Consider the following 17,003-nt stretch of genomic DNA (forward strand, 5'->3'; position numbering starts at 1 on the left):
CACCAACCCTCAGAGCATCCCACCCAGACACATCCCCTATAACCCACCTAAGCTACACACCCCTGAACACTATGAGCAAATTAGAATGGCCAATCCACCTACCCTGCACATCTTTGGACTGTGGGAGGAAACCCACAGAGACACGGGGAGAATGTGTGAGCTCCCCATAGACAGTTTTGCCCAGGGTGGAATTGAACCCAGGTCCCTGGTTCTGTGAGGTGGCAGTGGTAACCACTGAGCCAGTGAAGGCCAGTGCATTGATTCTTGTCTGTCTTTTAAGGAAACGGGATTAAAAAGGTTGACAGCTTTGCGACAGTTGCTGAAAGCTCTGGTCAAAAGTCATCATTATGTTGTGTTGGGTTATGTTTACTCCTGGGCAGTGCAGGTCAGGAAGGTATACTGACTTTGGAAGAGCAGATACACAAGGAGTACATTGCTATTAAGAAGATTAAAATATGAGGATGGATGGTTGTTTTTCTTTCAGTGTGAAAAATCAAGGGATGAATTCAAGAAACATTTTTTCATACAAAGGGTTTGTAAAGCCTGAAGATTTATCCCCAGAATGTTAAAACTAGATGAGAAGAAAACTTCAAAATTGAAGTCAAAACATTTTGATTAGACAGAGTGTTACATAATATGAAAACATGGCAAGTTATTAGTGGTGAAATAGAGATCGTCCATATTTAAATTCTAGAGCAGGATTTGGGGCTGAATGGCCAATTAGTCCTCAATGATATAAGCCCTCATGGCAACTTAGAATAACATTGAATCCTACTAACTTGATTAAATTGATAAAATTATATTTAAGTGTAAGTAACCTTTTCAGAATCAATGTGGTAGCCATTCACGGAGGCATTGTCATGGCAATGCACCAGTTAATGATGATTAACAGTTAAATGCCAGGCTTTGGTTACATTTTAAGCTAGGCGTTGTCAAGGTATTGTATTGATAAATGAGCCATTGAACGGTTGCATTTATTTTGGACTGAACAGTGACCAGCCCACCAAAGAGAAGGCACCTTAACATTATGAGCAACAGGTAAAGGTTGTTGTTTCAAACTGCTATTGTGCGATAGTGATCAAACTGGTGTTCACCACTCACCGGATGTTGCTGTCAAGCCAAAAGATAGCCTATCACATAAATGAGTATTGAAATGTGTGAATTGTAATAGATGTATGATGCCAGGAATGTAGCAGCACGTACAAAGACTGGCAGATCATATCAAATAGCATATCCCTTTAGCTGTTCGAAAAAACAAGCAAGATACTGATTGTATCATTGCAAAACTCAGCAATGCACTGAGCAACAATAGATGTGATTCTAAAATTGGACAACAATTGCTGGATAATCCTAAAAGTGTGAAGGATTATGCTGATAACCAATCTAAGGTTGCCCGTTGTACTCACAGTGTGGTGCACTTGTATGGCTGGAGGCTACATACATTCATTTACAGGGCCCTATTCCTTACAAATAGACAGAGTATGTAGATATACAGCACCTGTTTCAACTCAACTCAACAAACTAGGTGACAGCCATTTGCTGGGCCAGCTCTCAGGACAATGTCCTGACCAATCACTGAAAGCCTTCCAGGCTTAAAATTTAAACCAAAATTGGCAGTTAATTTTCCAATGGCAGTAATAGATGTGTTCTCCATAGCAACAACTCTACCAATCACAGGCCACTTGCTAAGCGATCAGCGCTTTCCACTCAAGCAATAAAAGTGTTCAATCTCCTTTTGAATTTGTGTTCTTGCAAAATGTATTGATGAGTGAAAGACAAAGAGATTTGACAAACAACCTTTTTTTTCAGCAGAACCCTAGTTATTCTTCATTTTTTAATATCATTATATAAGGACTGGCTTACCTTTATAGGAGTGTAGATTAAGGTATGACTTTTTTGATGTATATAACATCCTGAACAGTTTAACATCCTGAACAGTTGTGACATGTTGAAATGATGCTTCCTCTTGCAGATGGATGCAGAACTAAGGGGCACTGTTGTAAAATTTGGAGTGACCCATTTAGGAGGGTGATGATGAAAATGTTATTCTTTCATAAGGGATTGGCTACTCTGAAACTCTGGCTCAAAAGTTGGTAGAGGTGAATTGTTGAATGTTTCAAAGGTGGATCTAGATATGTTTTTGTTCGGCAAGGGAATCAAACATTATCAGGAGTGGATTGAAATATGAAATATGAAACACAAACAGATTGACCATAAACCTATCGAGAGGCAGAGCAGATTCAAATGGCTTATTTCTGTTCTGAAATGATATGTTCATATGGAAATGACTGAGATATATGAAGGATTGGGATGCAAGCTCAAACTTTACTAGTTATTATCAAAAAAGTTTAAAAAAATAAATTGACCAAATTGTTAGTCTTAAATGTAAAGCTAGTTCAGTGCCAATGAGGCTATTCATTTTGATGAAGTGCACTGCTAAAAGTCCAGTTACACTTCATTCAATGCGCTGTAATTTTCAAGGTCTCCTAGAACAAACTGAATAGCATTCAGTGATGCCAAATTGATTTGATTTGATTTATTATGGTCACATATACCAAGATACAGTGAAAAGTATTGTTTTGGGTACGATCCAGGCAAATCATACCTCACCTAGGTACATCAGGATAATAGAATAGAATGCAGAATATAGTGATGATGTGGGGGTGCCAGTGTCAGATCAGGGTGGACAAAGTCAGAAGTCACAAGACACCAGGATATAGTCCTTCATCAGGCTCTGAACGCTTGTGATTTCAAATAAAACTGTTAGACTATAACCTGGTGTCACGTGACTTTTGGCAGAATGTAGTGTTATAGCTACAGAGAAGTTACAGAAGTAGATCAACATTAATATGAGCAGTCCATTCACAAGTCTGATGACTGGGGAATAAGTTGTTCATGAATCTGTCTGTATGTGTCTTCAAACTTTTGTATCTTTTGTTTACTGAAAGAAGATGGAAGAGAGTATAACTGGAGTGGGAGGAGTCTTTGACTATGTTGGCTGCTTTCCCAAGGCAGTGGGAAGTATAGACGGAGTAAATAGAAAGAAGAGGGAGTTGGAACTGCCGATGCTGGAGAATCCGAGATAACATGGTGTAGAGCTGGATGAACACAGCAGGCCAAGCAGCATCAGAGGAGCAGGAAAGCTGATGTTTCGGGTCAAGGCCCTTCTTCTTTTCTGAAGAAGGGTCTCAACCTGAAACGTCAGACTTTTAAATAAAAGGAAGGTTGGTTTGCATATTGGACTGATCTGCGTTCACAACTCCCTTGTGGTCTTGGGCAGAACAGTTGTCATATTGTGCTGTAGTGCATCTGGATAGAAACCAAATGAACTGCAGATGCTAGAATTCAGAAACAAAGCTCAGCAGGTCTGGCTGTGGACAGAAATCAGAGCTAATGTCTCAGGCTGAGTGAGCCTTCTTCAGAGCTCATCAGCTTTTGATGGTGCAGCTATAAAAATTGGTAAGAGTCACTGTGGACAAGACAAATTTCCTTAACCTTCTGAGGAAGTAGAGGCACTGGTGTGCTTTCTTGACTTTAGCATCAGTGTGGATGAGCCAGGACAGATTGTTGGCGATATTTACGGCTAAGAACTTGAAGCTCTCAACCATGTCCATCTTAGCACCATTGATATAGATAGGGATGTGTCTTCCTTTCTGTTTCCTGAAGTTGATGGCCAGCTCCTTTGTTTTGCTGACATTGAGGTAGAGATTGTTGTCTTTCCACCATGTCATTAAGCTCTGTATCATTTTCCTGTACTCTGTCTCATCATTGTTTGAGATCTGACCCACTATTGTGGTGTTATCAGCAAATTTGTACATTGATTTAAATTTGAATTTGGCTACACAGTCATGTGTGTATAACGGGTAGAGTAAGGACGGAGTGTAGTAAGGACTGCGCATACAGCCTTGCAGGGCGCCAATGTTGAGGGTTATCTGGGAGGAGGTGTTGTCACTTATCCTTACTGATTGCAGTTTGTATGTCAGGAAGTCAAGGATCTATTTGCCGAACAGTAAGCAGAGTCCTAGATGTCAGTGTTTGGAGATAGTTTGGTTGAAATTATGGCGTTGAAGATTGAGCTAAAATCAATAAATAGGAGTCTGAAGTAGGTGTGCTTGTTATTCAGATGTTCCAGGGATGAGTGTAGGGCCAGGGAGATGGAGTCTGCCGTAGACCTATTGCGATGGTAGGTGAATTGTAATGGATAAAGGCCATGTAGGAGGCTGGAGTTGATACATGCCATTTATAACCTCTCAAAGCAATGCACAATGATGGGTGATAGTCATTATGGCATTTGCCCCAGGATGATAATGGTTTTGAAGTAGGTGGAGACCTCACATTGGAGCCAGGAGAGGTTAATGATGCTTGCAAATACTTCCACCAGCTGGTCCGCACAGGATCTGAGTGCATGGTCGGGGACTATATCAGAACTGACCATTTCCCATGGGCTCCCTCACAAGAAGGCTGATATGATGACTGCAGTGGTGAATGCAGGTGCAGGAGTACCTGAGGCTATCTGTTTAGGTGATATCAGTTCACTGACCTTCTGGTCAAAGTGAGCATAGAATGCATTGAGCTCATTGGGGAGGGATGCATTGCTGATCATGTTTCCATTCAAATTTGCTTTGTGGTCTGTTATACCTCTAAACTGTGCCATACTCATTGAGCATTCATGTGGTTAGCCTCGGACTCTAGTTAGTCTCTTGCCATCCCTGGTGGCTTTTTGATGATTATATCTAGATTTTCTATACAGGCCAGGGTCACCCTATTTGAACGCCATAGACCCAGACTTCAGTAAGGAGTGAAAGTTCTGCTTCATCCATTGTTTCTGGTTGGGGAACTAACTTCTTTGATAGACAGTCTACTACATACCTACTGATGAAGAGTATAATGGTGATGGCATACTCATTTAGCGTTGGCTGCTGAATTCTGGAATATCCAGTCCATCGACTCAAAGCAATCACATTGGAGCTCATCTGTTACCTCAGGCCAGCATTGTATGACTTTGTATACTGGATCCTCATGCTTCAGTTTCTGTTTGTAAACTGGGAGAAGAGGCACAGCCTTGTGCTCTGATTTTTCAAACTGCAAGAGGGGATGGAACAATAGGCATCTTTGATTGTTGTGCAACGATGATCTACGGTGTTCTATCCTCTTGTGGGACAGGAATTGAATTCAAACTGGGCAGGCTTCAAAAGTGCACCTTCTGGGGAAGTGTAGAACAAATGTGGAATTCAATACTAAATTGCAACTGTAAAGGCTCCAGAAATATGCTGTCAGGCTCAGAGAATTAATGTTGCTGATCATTGGAAGCTTAATCACCATTAACCGTACAATATCTGTGCCAAAATATTTTTAGTTGATATGGGCAAAAGGCAGCATTTAAATAAGGAATAATAAAGATGCAAGAACAGGATCTTGGGGGAAAAATCAGAGATATGGATGCAGGATTGGAAGACCAATCAAATAGATAGGACCGGCGCTAGGTGCAAGCAGTGCTATCCAGCTGGCTAACAGAAAAGAGGTATTTGCAGGAGCAAAGGATAGAAAACCTGCAACATCTGTCTAATACTCTATATTGGAATTGAAATGTGAGAGGAAAGAACCATTTACAATAGTTGGATTTTTATTATTACTGAAAAAAAACACATTTAGTTGCTTTTCTTTTGTCTTGTACTCATCAGCACATCTTGCAAGATTTTCCACAAAATAATGTCCAGTTGCAGAATCACACCTCATGTTAGACACAGCATTGCAAATATTGTAAGTGCAGGCTGGCTGGATGCAGTCGGTACCATATGAACATAAGATATTGGAGCGGAATTAGGCCAATTGGCCCATTATTGAGTAAGCTCTGCCATTCAATTGTGGTTGAAAGGTCTCTCACTCACCTGCCTTCTCCCCATAACCCTTGATTCCCTTACTAATCAAGAACCTATCTACCTCTGTGTTAAATATATTCATTGACTTGGTCTCCATAGCCTGCTGTAGTAATTAGTTCCAAAGATACATCACCCTGTGGCTGAAGAAATTCCTTACGGTCTCAGCTCTAAGGGGTCATCCCTTATTTCTGAGGCTGTCCCCTCCAATCCTAGTCTCTCCTACTAGTGGAAACATCTTCTTATGTCCACTCTACCCAGGCCTCTCAGTATTCTGTAAGTTTCAATGAGTCCCCCTCACCCATTTAAACTGCACTGAGTACAAACCCAGAGTCTTCAACTGTTCCTCATATGACAAGACCTTCATTCCTGGGATCATTCTTGTCAACATCTTCTGGACCATTCCTAAGCCAACACATCCTTCTTTAGATACATGGCTCAAAACTGCCCTTAATATTCTAAATGCGGTCTGAGTATGTAGCTTAGCTTGTTGTGAAAAACTGAAAGCACATGCTGCGTGATCTGATCCGCACACATTAGGTCATAGAGCCTGCATACTTGGCATCACATTAGCACTAAAATTTATATGCCACGTTATTCATCTGTATGACAGGCAGGGTATATTTGTAGTTTGACAGCAGTATCACACCAAAGCATTTTCATTTTGCTGGTCAATAGTAGCAGTGTGAAACAGCTCACTTTACCTGTTGCTCCCGTGTTTGAGGTACCTAACGCTTCCAGAGTATCTACTGTAGACTGGGTACTTTTCAGGGCTGAGCGTGACCACCTCAGTACCTTCCATGAGGGACATTGCTTGTTCATGACAAGCAGGGTACTGACTGCACCCAAGCAGTTCCTGCTTGTAAAATTCACAGCATAGTGTCTAATATGTGACTCTGCAATTGGACAACATTTGCTGGATAATTCTGAATTTGTGAGGAATTACTCATTTGCTGACAACCAATTTAGAAAGGACAGGCAGGCTCACAATATGGCACACTTCCACATGCTAAGGATTACATAATGGGTTCTGCATTAGTTTTGCAATGTGGAAAGTCAATCCTATTGTCCATGTACATGTACTGCATCTGTTTCAACACAACAAAGTAGACGATAAACATTCGCTGATACATTTCTTGCTGACCAATCAAAGTCAGTTTCCCCAATATAAATTACAATAAAGACTGGCAGTTAACCATCAATCCACATCAATGAGAGCATCCTCTGTACAAGGCCTTTACCACTCAGAATCCACTTGCCAACCAATCAGCACTCTCTTGATGGAGTGTAAATGTTGGTTTTGTCCTTTAAATTTGTATTCTTGTGAATTATCCTCTTCCAGCCAAGATCTGAGTAATTGTGTCTCCAGTTGTCTTTCTCTGACTTATGAAATATTTGTACATCTCCAGAAAAAGGCTCATTGAGAAACATAAACATAAAATGCTGAGAATAGCAGTACATCTGGAAGTGTCTGTGCAGAGTAGCTGGCATATCTTGCAATTCAGCACAAGTTGAAAAGTTTTGACAAAATGTCTTTTCTTCTCTTTTGAGCAATTCTCAAATTCTCTACTACCATATGACTACTTTGACATTTTATATTGATTTATTTTTAGAGCTAACTGGTTGTGGCTTTGTTTTTAATACAGATGCTTTCTTGTGTTGAATTAGAATTGCAGTCCGTGTTCTGGGAATGAAAGAAAAAGTTTCCATTTGTTCTTTGGTTTGTATCCTTACACTGATTGGATAATTTTTATTGGTGCTGACTTCACTCAAACACTCAGCGCGTTCATACAAATTGTTCAGTCTTTTTAAGAGTAACTGTTACCTCGTGGTTGCTCTAAAAAAATGATTTAATGATGGTTTAGTACGATTTCATATGGGAAAGCATGGTCAGAAGCTCTAGCTTCAGAAATAGCCATCTTATACAAAATAGGTTCGTCTAATCAATTTGAGTGTATTTTCTCAAAATATTCCCATAATATTTTCCATTCAACTATCTAGTTATTTCATTAAATGAATCAAATGTGCTGGTTTGAACCATTTATGGGAAATAAATTAAATAGAACGTTAAATAGAAATCAGTTGAAAATCTTGATCCTTATTAAGAAATGCTTCTTAACCATCAAAAACCACAGCACTTCATACTTAACCATCTGCACTTCTTCTTGCCACCCAGTTGTGCCTGAGTATCTTGTTTCCAGTTGACTTTATCTGACTGATGAAATATTTGTAAACCTCCATGAAAAGATACATAAACAGAAAATGCCAAAAATACTCAATATGTTTGGCAATGTCTTTGGAGAGAAACAAGCCAATACGATTTCTTTATTACATTTATTTTTGTCTTTTCATCTTGCTGGCTTTTATACCTAGATTTTTCCTTTTGTTCTTGCTCCTCCTCTTATCTTTCAACATCAGAAATGCCATCACATTTGTTTTGTTTAATTTCTTAAGTGGAGTCATACACATCTCAAAGAATGAACTGTAGATTTTTGCCAGCCTTGCTAAGTTTCTCCAGCATTACCTATTTTTGTTCTAATTTCTGATGGGAAATTACTCCAACACCTGCAGTATTTTGTCCTCCTTTTGAGAAATCACTTTTCAAGGATGGAAACCCCTGAGGATTAATATAGACCTTCTGGAATACAAAGGATTCGCAGCATTAGTTTTCCAATGTGGCAAGTCAATCCTATTGTGTGTGTACATAAAATTGGGGTTTGAAGAGGTAAGGAGTCAAGTTAAAGGGGTTGCCTGTGACCCAGCTAACTCATTTTTATATTAAATACTCTAATTTAAAGTATTAAGATTTTTATAGGTTTTTTGTGGAACTTTTAAGTGAGGTAACATGCTGAGAATGGGATATGACATGCGGGTCATGCACTTTGCTTTTCCTCATGGAGGAATCTTCCCAATGTGGAAGGCAGAATTCAAGGACAAATTAATTCAAGCTATTTTGATTCAACTCTGAGAAGAGGTTCAGAGAGATTTACCATAATGTTGCCAGGAAAGAAGAGTTTAAGTTTCAGGGAGGTTATCATTAGAAATGTTATAATTTGAGCTAAAACTCCTGTCAAATTCACCTTTTTTAAGCTTCTAATGTTTCTTTATTTTGTTCAGTTTTGGTTTTGATTGATTCTTGTTCCTATGAAGTGCATTGAGAAGAGATTTAACTCAATTGTAAGGAAAGACCCAGAACACGTCCAGTTCTGTTCATCCAGATTCACACTTTTTTTATCACCCCCGGTCATGTAAGCAGCAATTCTCTATGCTTTGGGCACCATCTAGTGTTCAAAACCGGTATAGCATGGGTTTTATAAAAGTAGTATTTCAGAAAAGACTTTGCCGAATTCATTCAAGAAAATTATTGGGCGTTGCCATAACTACAGGTGTGCCATTTTGAAACATGTAAGAATATTTATTTAGCTTGAAATAAAACACGACAATTGTTGCCCTGTGGTGGACTGTTTAGTATCAATAACTATGATAGTTAAAACGTTTCAAAGATCTTGATGATTCCATTTTACATAGAGAAAGAAATGTTAAACATAACTTCTAACAGATGAAACTTCCATTTTATGCAGTTATATTTCCAATTTATCATCAGTGTCTGAGTCATTTCTTTTAAAAAATCAATTTGCCTTTAAAATATTGAAGAAAATATGTCAGCAAATATATGTATTAATTTATAAAGAAGAGCATTGAAAACAGAAAATCAGTTCATTCTTGTGAGTAGTCAATCATAGTTCTACGTATTTAACCAGATCTCAAATATAGAAAGACATTGGGTTAACATTAATGCACACTCTCTCATTAACTCTAAACTTTCTCTGCAGTTGCTGCTGGGTCCATACACGCACTTTTCTGACAGATGTCAAAGAAAAAGGGCCAAGGTTCCCTATTAATAACAACAAAATCTAGATGGGATTGGCCAGTTATTGTGGGAATTAAATGGGAAATTTTAAATAGAATCAGTTATGCTTCAAACCATTTACACATTAAGAGCAAAATCCCACGGTTGCTGAAAATCTGAAATAGAAACAGAAAATGTTGGAGAAATTCAGCAGGTTTGGCAGCCTTTGGTAAGAGCTAAACAGTTAATGTTTCAGATTCAGTTTGACTTCTTCAGGACTCGAAAGTTAACTGTTTCTCTCTCCACTGATGCTGCCAGACTGGCTGAGATTCTCTGGCAGTTCTCTTTTTTATACCAATTACTGGTCATCTCTGTCATGTTTTAAGCTGGTTTGAGATTCAGTTTATCTGGCCCATGCCCTGCCCACACCACTAGCTTAAACTATTCACTGAGAGTGTTCCTGTGAAAGCAAAAGTTCAATTTTAAAATTCTGTTTATTTCTCAGCCCCTGATGGCCTCACCCTCTCCCTTGGTCTGATATCTCTACCATCGCTGCAATCTATGGATGTATCTACACTCTTCTAATTCTGCCCACTTGGAAATTCACTATATTAATTGTGCCGTCTTTGGTAGCTATAAATTAAGCTGCCAAGGCCCTAAACTCTGGAATTACCTCCTTTAAATCTTTCCACTTCTATTCATTTCTTTCCTCGTGTCAGATCCTTGTTAAGGCATGCCAATTAACAAGCTCACCTGCCTAAACATGACCTTGTGTGGTGTCTATCAAATTTCACTTTACAATATTCTTGTGGAACACTTTGGGCCATTTTGTTACATAAATTGTTACCACCAGGTGAGAATGGAAAATGCCTCCTCTTGTTTTAATTCCCCACTTGGTCAGTTGTTGTAACAAAGACTTTTATCCCTTGCTGGCACATAGCTATCAGACTTCAATTAAATCACAATTGACTCAATCAATATGAAGGAGCCAAATTACGAGGAGTGAAAGAAAGTTTTATTAAAATGTTATTAACCTCACCAAGGAAAATAAGAGAAAGTCAGCACATGCAAAGAAACACAGGCAATATATTTAATAAGAAAGTTGTGGGAGGCTGTCATTACAAACAGAAAAGTAAAGGCAAAGATATTTTAAAATTCTTGAAGTGTTATATTTTTAACCTGACTCCTGATGGTTTTGCTACTGTCTTGTTTCTTAAGCAATGGCAAATTGTCTTCATTTCTCTATAAATGAGTCTTGACCCGAGTTGCTTTTTCACCATTCATTGATTTTTCAGCTTTATGAGAGAGACAGGCAGAAAAACAGAGAAAGTGTCTACCAGTTTGTAATTAAGAATCCCTATCCCTGCCTTGCTGTCCCAAGCACCTGTTCATGTATGTCAATTTGATATATTCCTGAGTCCGTGTATTGTCATTCCAAGCTCTCTAACTGGCAGACAAGGTTGTCATCTTATTATTCCCATATGAATTAAACAAGCTACAAATTTCTTGATGCTGACATAGTTGTCTTGTATCACTGCCCTTAATTGAAATGGCAATATCATGCTGACAGGTTTTATATATGGGAGTCAGTGCACACCCTCATAACTTCAGAGCTGTTGGGCCCTTCTGTAAGTAAATGGAGTTCACAGCCTCTCAGCAGATCCATGAACCAAAGGGAAATGACAGTCACAATTACAGAAACCAACATCAAAAATGGCACCTGCTCCTGGAATTCTTTTATTGACAGGCTTTGAAATGAAAATGTTAAAGATGTTCTTTTAGCTTCTGAAAGATGTTTCATCATCCATTTGATGTATTTTTACTGCAGCAATTAGATATAGAGCTCCACACTGCAAATGTAAAGTAACAATTACATTAATCAGTGTTATGGAAGCATTGAGATGGATTACAGTACTTTTTCCAGTGTAGAAAGTGCTCTATCGCATTCAAAACTGTGGAACATTGGGCTGCAGAGTAATGCCATAACATTTTGGACAACAATTTACAAAAGCCCTTTCGTATCAGAGAAAAAAATAGCATTCTGCTGAAAGTTTTAAAAAAACACCTGCTCTGCTCTGTTAATTAACAGGCAATCTTCTTTGATTGACACCATCTGTTCATTCAGCTTTTGGAAAGTCTAGAACGGCAAGCAAATTTTGATGACCGTGACTATTATGAATGCTTGGTTGAGGCCTGAAAGCTTTGGTCCACTCAACTCAGTTATTTGACACTGCTCCTCAGTAAAGTTTTTGAGGTTTATAACAACAATCAAATTTTGATATATTTCCACAATATATGGTTATTTATTCAAATAATTCAATGGCGAATGAAGGAATTTTAAATTTTTGACAGAATTATATGTTTTTCATTTGTATTATGAATGATATATGGCTGAATGAAATTTTGTTGCTGGAATAGGGGCTTTCTAAAAAAAACTGCCCCTAACAATATATCCCATTAAATGGAGGTAAGCAGTACATCTTATGGCTTGGTCATCAGCCCATTTCGAGTCACTTCAGACCTGGTAGGCCTACTGCAGTACTACCTTGCAGACTGTAAATATGAAAAACAGGACTGTTTTTACAGAAGATGGATCTGCTAGGTTTAAGAAGGTTCACAGACTTGACCTTTCCACGCTCTCAGTGACAACTTGGAAGGTTCATCACCATTTTAAATATTTAATTTATAAACAAGTTGACAAATGCTCACCGGTGAAACTACCAAATAGTTCAGTTTTAAAATTTTGCTAAAGTTGTAGCTGGAAATTTGAAAATCTTTATGAAAAGTGATTTTGTTTTTACACCAAAACTATTCTCAGTTGAATTAACGAAACTGCATAGGCCATCAATAATTGCATCAAATTATGCCAATTTTAAAAATTGAACATTAAAACCAAATGCATTTTATTATATCGCCCAATTGTCCTCACTCATGGCAGATGTTAAGTTTGTGATAATGCAAATGGACTTTTGCAGGGGATGGAAATGATGCTGGTTAAAGTTACAGAACAAGTGCATTTGGAAAGCAATTTTCCATTCACACCCATCGCAGAGATTCTGCCACAAGGTACAAAGGAAAGAGCTATGTGCCCAGTGTTACTTTAATGCTCCACCTACCAGAAATCCTGGGTAATATTGCCTCATCTTCCTCATGGATGCAGAAATTGTGCCTCTGATATACTGCATTTACAGAAACAAATACATTTTCTTCATACCATGTATTTTGCACATTAGTGAGTGAAAATTCATAGAACATAATTAAAGCAGACATGTACAATACATTCACATAAAACTGCGCTTCACCACTCACCTGTAGCACCCACTTTCTTAATTTCCCTTTATCTACTCCCCTGTTATGAAGCTTGCAAAACTGTTGAAATAAAAGGCTAAGAGTTAATTAAAGATTCCTATGGAAAATTTGAAGAAGAATGATGTTGGGAATAATAGGGTTAATACAATACAAGCTGCTCTTCTGTATTTTTCCACTCACCCACTTGTTTTTGAAAATGTGATAGGATGTACTTGATTTGAGGGTGAATGACTTTGTGTTAACATATGTAGACAATCAGAACAATGAGGCAATTATGATGCAGACACACTGTCCTCAAGGGAATCCTTGCTTTCTAACTTTAAAATTTAAAGATACTTTTCCTTTCATTAATTGTAAGTTAATTAATTCTCTTGGCACTAATAACCTCCTGTTTAGTTTCCTGGCCAGTGTATCAGTATGGAGTCATGCAGGACTATGGAGGTGCTGCACTCAAACTTCAGTTTGCAAGGAGCTAAACTATGCTGATTGCCTCCTGAAACCCAAACATCTAACTTAACTTCCTGCTTTCCTGAGGTTGTATTTCTCCTTGAAGCCAGTAGAGAATGACAGCCTCAAAACTCTTAACACTATTCCACACGATGCACGCGTCTAACAATCAGCATTACTCAAGTTGGTTTGCAAAAATCATAAGTAGTCTGAAGCCTTAAAAGAGTGCATGAAACTATGGTACCATCATACATATTCTTGTGTGAATTGCCAGAATGTACCCAAAACGACTACAAGCTCTTTAATCTCCCAGATCCTACTTCTATGTCTTGGGGGCACCTTGGCAGCTCAGCCAAGCTTGAAGAAGCTAAAGACTTCTTTGCAGCTTGTGTCAAATGACTTTGGCAGATATCTTCTTGTGGTCCAGTACCTTAGAGGGCTTTGTCTGGCTGGGGCTCCTGCACAAGTGTCAGCGCAACCTCCTTAGCCTGACATGATGAAAGCATTTAAGTTGCAGGCAGAAGGAAGTTAGTATGCAGGGCACCCATGGAATATGCTAAGATTACAGGCTCTTAGTGCCCATCTGCCGTACCTCTCCCTGTTGGTGCACAATGATATCTCCCTCACTGACCAAGGGCATGGGGCACCTGGAAGCGGGGGGGGGGTGCAGAGGGTCAAGATCCCTTGGCACACTCCTATTTAGCCAGTGAATGAATGCACAGTTTGAGTGATGGGTCAAGGCCTCCATACACATCTGGCAGCTCTAAATGGATGTGGATCTCACTGGCGCCTGCTAACAGTTTCATGGACGAAGTCACACACTCACATACAGGAACAATGACATCAGACAGGATTTGGGAAATCTGCTCTACCCTTTCCTCGAGTCTGCACATGACATCCAGCACCTCTGCCAGGCATTCGCTAGTTTTACCTTTGCACCATGTTCTGCTCATTCACAGCCACATCCAGACGCTCATCATCTGTACTGAGCTCAGCAGGGGCCTATTGTCCTTTCATCTTCGCAATGTCAGCGAGCTCTGCCATTTCATCCTGCATAACGGTGGGCCTGTGTCAATGTAGTGCCCACCAGGACTTGACCCCAAGGCTATCTAATTCTAGATAGTTTACCCATTAAGGTGAGCATCTCTGCGCTGGTGGAGGGCAGGGAGGAAGGCTTTGTGCATCTTCTAATCTAATGATTGTTCCTCTTCTGAGGTGTAGTTCTGAGATGCCGAGATGGACCTGGGAACTGGACTTATTTCCTTTTTCTTTTTTCTGTCTTAAAGTGGGACTAGGACCTGGAGGCAGTTTAGATCAGCATAAATATTTTGCTTGTGTTCACCAAGGTTTCATTAAGACTCTGCAGCTTGATGTGGAGCTGGGAGCAACATTGTGAAGGTTTTCTCATCAGGTGGCTGTAGATATTCATCTCCATTTCAGCATAAGCACATTCACTTTGCCCTCATCAACTCACTTGTCAAAATGGGTCAGGCATCCCTTACCACTACCACCCACTGTATGGGCAGGTTCTTGACAACTGTGCACTCTCTTCTCAGGAGAAGAGTGCAAAGAGACACTGACATGAGTTCATAAGCCTATTGTCTTTATTGAAAAGGTATAGGCAGAGATATCAATACATAGAGCAGTGACTGTCCATGTGTTTTACTATTGTGAAGAATGTTGATGACGGGAGGAAGTTACATGTTAAAGGTGATCCAGTGCAATTAAAGAGTGATAGTTGATGAAAAGCAGTAATGTATTATATGATGTATATGCCTGAGATAACTGTGAGGTGTTCAACATGAAGCCATCTTTTATGGTTGTGTCTTTTTCCAATACAAACTTTTGGTGAAAATCTATCAGATGTTAACGTTCTCCCAGTTATAGAGTCATACAGCACGGCAACAATCCTTTGTTCCAACTAATCTCTGCTGACCGTATCCCAAACTAAGCTAGTCCCGCCTACCAGAGCTTGGCTCATATCTCTTCAAACATTTCTTATTCACATACTCAGCCAAATCTATGTGTACCCGCGTCCACCACTTCCTCTGGAAGTTCATTCGAAACACAAGAACCAGCCTCAGTATAATAAAAGTTGCCCCTCATGCCTTTTTTTTTAAAAAAACTCTCTCCTCCCGCCTTAAAAATATGCTCCCTAATCTTGAAATTCCACACTCTAGGGAAAAAGAAAATCACCTGCCTGACTGAAGAAGTCTAGCCTATCCTTATAAGTCAAGCCCTCCATTCCCAGCAGCATCCTGGAGCATCTTTTCTGAGGCCACTCCAAATTAGTATCTTTCCTATAACAGGGCAACTGGAACTGGACATAGTACTCCAAAATAGCCTTACAACCTCAGCATTCCATCCCAACTCCTATGTTCAAAGGTCTGAGCAATGAAGACAAGTGTGTTAAATGCTTTCTTGACCAGCCCGCCCATGTGCGCAGGAGGGTTTCTTGACACAGTATGTCGAAGGGCCAACAAGAGGGGAGGCCACGCTGGATTTGGTACTTGGTAATGAACCAGGCCAGGTTGTTTGATTTAGTGGTAGGTGAGCACTTTGGAGAGAGTGCCCATAATTCGGTTATGTTTAGTTTAGCGATGGAAAGGGATAGGAACATGCCACAGGGCAAGAGTTATAGATGGGGGGAGGACAATTATAATGCAATTAGGCAAGACTTAGGAGGCATAGAATGGGTTAGCAAAATGCAGGGAATGGGGGCAATCAAAACGTGGAGCTGGTTTAAGGAACAGATATTGTGTGTCCTTGATAGATATGTCCCTGTCAGGCAGGGAGGAAGTGATAAGGTAAGGGAACCGTGGTTTACTAAAGAAATTGTATCTCTTGTTAAGCGGAAGAGGGAGGCTTATGTGGCGATGAGACGAGATGGTTCAGATGTGGCGATGGAGAGTTACCGATTAACTAGGATGGATTTAAAGACAGAGTTTAGAAGAGCAAGGAGGGGGCATGAGCAGACATTAGCAGGTAGAATAAAGGAGAACCCTAAAGCTTTTGATAGGTACATGAGGAATAAGAGGATGACTAGGGTAGGAACAGGACCAGTCAAAGACATAATTGGGAAGTTGTGTGTGGACGCTGTGGAGATCAGAGAGTGCTAAATGAATATTTCTCATCTGTTTTCACTGAGGAACAGGAGAATATTGTAGAGAAGATGACTGAGTTACGAGCTACTAGGATTGAAAGGATTGAGGTTAGTAAGGAGGAGGTGTTATCAATTCTAGAAGGTGTGAAGGTAGATAAATCGCCTGGGCCGGATGGGATTTTTCCAAGAATTCCCTGAGAAGCTAGGGAGGAGGTGGCGTAGCCTTTGGCCTTGATATTTGAGTCCTCAGACCCAGGTAATTATAGACCTGTGAGCCTTATGTCTGTTGTAGGGAAAGTTTTGGAAAGGATTATAAGAGATAGGATTCATAATCATCTAACAAGCAACAATTTGATTGGAGATAGTCAGCATGGATTTGTCAAGGGCAGGTCATGTCTCACAAACCTCACTGAGTTTT

General features: G+C 39.7%; 1 long non-coding RNA gene across 1 annotated transcript; it reads right to left on the bottom strand.

The window, feature by feature from the left end:
- Positions 1 to 11,417: 11,417 nt before the first annotated feature.
- On the bottom strand, positions 11,418 to 13,093 carry LOC132206130 (uncharacterized). The gene is made up of 3 exons (XR_009442850.1): positions 13,036 to 13,093; positions 12,843 to 12,905; positions 11,418 to 11,576 (listed from the first exon to the last, which is right to left on the bottom strand). It is a non-coding gene; the product is annotated as an uncharacterized LOC132206130 (long non-coding RNA).
- Between the last annotated feature and the right edge of the window lie 3,910 nt (positions 13,094 to 17,003).

This window comes from Stegostoma tigrinum, chromosome 31, assembly GCF_030684315.1.
Source record: "Stegostoma tigrinum isolate sSteTig4 chromosome 31, sSteTig4.hap1, whole genome shotgun sequence".
Classification (NCBI taxonomy): domain Eukaryota; kingdom Metazoa; phylum Chordata; class Chondrichthyes; order Orectolobiformes; family Stegostomatidae; genus Stegostoma; species Stegostoma tigrinum.